Here is a 5,011-nt window from a genome sequence, read left to right on the forward strand (position 1 = left end):
CTGACTGTGTGTATGTGGGAGGATGGGTGGGAGGGAGTGGGGAAGTGGGAGGAATACAATGAATGATTACATTCTTTCTTCCAATGGGATTATGCTAAGATTTTCCGGTTTTTCTATTTCAGAGGTTGGCAACTTTATCTGAAAAGGGCCAGATATTTCAGGCTTTGTGGTCTACATGGTCTCTGTTGTACTGCCGTGACTGGTCAGTATCATCGCTATTGTATGGAAAAAAAACCCATAAATTAATGTGAATTTGCTTTGACAAAATGTTAAATGCAAGCCAGCCTGGTTTGCTGACCCCTGGCTTGTCTACCCTTGTTCTAGACTCTTCTATTTCCCACATAATGGGGTTTATTGTTCTCAGTTTGCAGTGGGTGGTGGGCCACCAGTCTGGACCCGTCAGTTGCCTACCTGTGGCAAGGGTCTGCAGTCTGCTCCTTCAGAGTTGAAGGTTCCAACCATAGCAAGGGTGCCCCCCACCTCCTACACACACACACACACACACACACACACACACACTTAGGTTCACTCCAGAGTTCCACATATTCAGGATGAGAAGCATGTGCTGAAGAAAGCACAGCAGTTGATTTCCATTTCCGCCCAAGTCCAGTTTTTCTTTTATCTTTTAATATTATTATTTTTTTTAAATTTTGGGACAGGGTCCCAAAATTGCTTAGGGCATCACTAAGTGGCTATGAAGCTGGCCTTAAACTTGCAATCCTTCTGCCTCAGCCTCCTGAGTCTCTGGGGTTACAGGCGTGCGCCACCATCCTCAAAGTCCAGGTTTTCAACATTTCCCAAACCAGTGTTGTGGCCCATGTGTTGAAGATAACCCCAATCTATATCTCTTGGCTTCCTGGGTGCCAATAGGTGCCTTTGTCATATGTTCCTTGTCATGTTGTGCTGCCTTGTCACCAGGCTAAAATCACCAGGGTCAAGTAACCCTGGACTGAAACATCCTAAACCATGAGCCAAAATAAGCCACCCCTCCATTCAAGTTGGCGATGTCAGGTATTTTGTTACAGGTATTCTGTTATTCTTTTTTTTTTTTATATATATATAAAATTTTTTATTACAGGCAATATTGGTCCATACACTACACGATACCAACAGTACAAGTTTAGTCTTTCAAAATCATCATTTAAACAGCAAAAGACCAAGAAATAAAATTTGATTCAACTGATTATTTTTCAAAATAGTCTTGATGCACATGATCCTCACTTCCCTTATTATAGTGAAACATACAAATACAGAAAAATACCCCATTTAACATATACTAGTGTTAAATGGTTATTTGGCTTAAAATCTGAGTTAAGAAAATCCTTTTTAGCAACCTACATACAGATAAGTAGCAAACTTTATTATATTAAACAAATTCATTCCGCTAAAACATGTAAAGAACTTCATTCATCATGTATTCTGATCCCAGTACCAGTGTTTATTCTCTTACCGTCACGGTTCTTATCTGCAGGACCAACTCAAAGAATCGTCCTAGACATAACCTTATCCTCTTCCCAACACACTTCATCCAAAAGTCTGTTCAACAGAGGGCACCCGGGTAGCAGTCACTTCGCCATTTGATGCCAATGGCTCCGTGAGAGCCTGGCCGGACCTGTTAAACAGCCCGTTTTCCTACCTACTGTGGGTTGCTGCTCAGGAGGAACGATACACGCCAATACAAGCAGAAAATCTGCAGCTCCTCTGCTATGTGCCTCAGAACACTTTCAATTTTTCTGGTCAATGCTCTGATTAGGTTACATAAAAGCCAGCATATTAGTTTAAATCTTTAAACAAAAAACTATATTTTCCAAAGTCATTATCATTTGGGGCAATTAAGTGATCTTTTCTTGCTTTGTTGAGCTTCATCTTGAGGGCGTTTCTTCTTTCTTCCCACTCTTGAAGTTCAGCATTTCCATGAGCAAATTTACAGCTGCTGCCTTCTGTGCAGGTGCCATTCATATACCTCTCACAAATACTAAAACACCCTGTGGGGAAGCGATGCTGCCAGCAGTACTGGTCATCTTCAGTGTGGAAAACCTTCTCTTTGTGCTTCTCTGAAGAGATGTGGCCCTGCCACTGCTTCTCACTGTTACAGTTCTTCCCGCACATCCAGCAGTGAAAGTCCACGGTGACCTCAGCATAATCTGTCGGCATGTGAATCTGCTTTCCATTTTCCTTGTTTGACTGACTGGCTACATCATCACTTTTGTCATTTTTTTGACTCTTTAGCCAGAGTTCATAAAACTGCTCCATATCTTGTATCCCGTTCTCCTTCATGTACGTCCACACCTCTCGCTCCTCAGGACTGTGGGCAAAGGAGCAGTTCCCAACATACTGGCATTTTTTTCCAGAAGCAATGTGGTTGCACAGATCAAACTGTAAAGGCATTTGTTTCTTTGTGGGGAGAGGACGGATGTTTATCCACTTCTTACGTTCAAAAGACATCACTCTCATGGCCCGGCGCTCCTTGGTCCACGAGTGCCTAGCTTTTGCACTACAATATTTTCGGTTTTTGTCTGGTTCAATGACTTGACCATTTCTCAGACACTGAGCACACACAAATTTTATACTCATATTAAGAGATCCAGGCATTATCTGATTGCCAAATACCTGGGCTCCAGGTACACTTGCTTCCAAATGTCGCCAATACCGTTTAGACTCCTGAGCAATCGCATCATGAGAAATACCTGTTTCATTCTGCATGATCCAGACCTTCAGTTCCACAAGACTGTGGGCATAAAAGCATTCGTCTTCCCTTAAACAGCCATAGCGAACCTCATGTCGACACAGGTCAAGCTGACACTGACCGTGGAAAGATCGGATTTTGGAGTACTTTACCGTTGTCTCTCGCAAAATGTGGACAAGGCACTTATTGTCTTCAAATTCATGCTTTGTAACCGGGTGAGAACAAGCAGTAGAATTATCTTTATTTCTTTTACTTATCATTCTAGGTTTATGATCAAAACATTTCTCACAAAGGAATATAAATTCTCCAAGATGCTCCTGCAGAAGTCTGAACACGGTGAGGCTGATCTTCCCATTGCCACCAAAGAAAGCCTCCCGGCTGAAGGCCCCCTTCCTCTCCAAGGTCCACACATCTATCTCTTCTTGGCAGTAGGCGAACATGCAGTGGCCTGAGTACCTGCATTCCTCCTCCGCAGCGACATCTTTACATATATAATATGGTCCTTCATAATTTGTTTTTGTTGGTCTTGGACGAATTTTTTTCCATGATTTATCTTCAACATTCTTTATCCTACCAATTAAAATATCTTTCTTACATTTATGATCTGTATTAGCATGGTAAGTGAAATCCATTAACTTAGGGCCTGATTTTACAAAACAGATCTGGCAAGCTTGTCTCAGCTCGTGGGTTCCCTCCAGGGGATGTCTTGGTACCACTGTTGACGGTTTCACAATCGCACTTCCAAAAAAGTTTCCAAAGTCATTTCTAGGCTGACTCGAAATTCCCGGGAAACTCTCAGAAGCAAATAAACTACTTGGTCCATTCATAAGTGAAAGGGAAGAATTACTGTTGTTAAGCGTTGTTCCCTCTCTAGAAGTTGAGGTGGGCAGATCTCGTTTGGATTCACTTATTGAAAATGAATTTAAAGAAGAACAAAAATCTTCTAAGGATGAGGTCAAAGGTGGATACAAATCTGCAAAGGAGGGTGGAGGCGTATACCTCGCACCAACGGGCAAGGTCCCCAGCAGAGATGCCGGAAAGGGCAAGCTGGGGGCGAGGCTGGCTGCCGGGAGCGGTCCTCTGACCAAGGCTGACGGCATAACAGTGTCGTTAGTTTCTGGGGCAGAATCAAGCAGGTCATCGATCTCATCTCCAAGGACCATGTCTCCATCATCCAGAAAAGCCTCGGGCATCGTGAAAGGCAGCTTCCCTCCATTTGCCAATACTGAGGAGGGCAGAGTGTTCTCCTCCACTTGCAGGGACAAAACAGAAGCTAAGGGCGCGATAGGAACTGAGGCCAGCTCACGTCCTATGTCATGAGGAAAACTGGACGCAGGTAGGGAAACAGCAGGAAGTGCTTCTTGCCTCGGAGTCACCAGATCTGGCTCAATATCTTCCACAGAATAGTTCACAGCCTTGGTTGCCCCGTCCCCAGGAACGGATTTCAATGAGAGCTCGGCTCTAACATACGCTTTCCTTATTTTAAATCCCAATTTCTGAGCTAGCTCCTGAGTCAGTTTTATTACATGTTCATCCTGAGGCACTGCCAGGGAGCACTTGGCCACAGCGTCATAGGCCTCCTTGTATCTTCCTAAGTCACTCAAAGCCTTAGCCTTCCGATACAGAGCTTTGCAGTTGTTGGCATTGAAAGTGAGGACAGCACTACAATCTTCTAACACTTTATCATGAAAACCCATGTTAGAATAGCAGGCAATACGATTTATATGTAGTTTTTCAATGATTTCTTTAGGGATTAAAATCTCTTCAGACTTTGCATAATCAGCTATGTTCAAAGCTTCTGTGTACTGGCTTATCGAGCTGTTCCAGTCACGTTCCCGATAAACATCATTTCCTTCATTAAAAAGATTTCTCACGAGAGCACGCAAATACACCGCATATTGTTCCTGGGTTCCTGGGTATGACAGCGGCGACTGTATGAACTGCAGTCCTTCCTTAATATTCTGCTGCCTCTTCCTCCTCTCCTCGGACACCCTGGACATGTTACCCCACACATCCACTTTCTAAATGAACAATCTGCGGGACGCGCGCCGGCCGGGCGGACGCGGGCGGCGGGGCGCGGAGGCGGCGGAGAGGCCTGGCGCTCGCTCGCAGCTTCCCTCGGCGACCGGCGACGGTCGCGGCGGGGCTGAGCCCCTCTGTTATTCTATCATAACAGAAAGCTAACACTTTGATGAATGGAAAATATAGCCGCAATATAAGAGATACACATTGAGTCTTTTGGGGAACAAGAGCTATAGAAAATCTTTCAAGAATTGTATATATTTGCCACCTAAGCTTGGCATGTAATATCCTCATGATCTAGCA

At 44.2% G+C, this 5,011-nt stretch overlaps 1 pseudogene; it reads right to left on the bottom strand.

Moving 5' to 3' along the window:
- Positions 1-1,056: 1,056 nt before the first annotated feature.
- LOC139706705 (zinc finger CCCH domain-containing protein 7A pseudogene) lies at positions 1,057-4,810 on the bottom strand (annotated as a pseudogene).
- Positions 4,811-5,011: the final 201 nt, after the last annotated feature.

Source organism: Marmota flaviventris, chromosome 8, assembly GCF_047511675.1.
Source record: "Marmota flaviventris isolate mMarFla1 chromosome 8, mMarFla1.hap1, whole genome shotgun sequence".
Taxonomy (NCBI): Eukaryota; Metazoa; Chordata; class Mammalia; order Rodentia; family Sciuridae; genus Marmota; species Marmota flaviventris.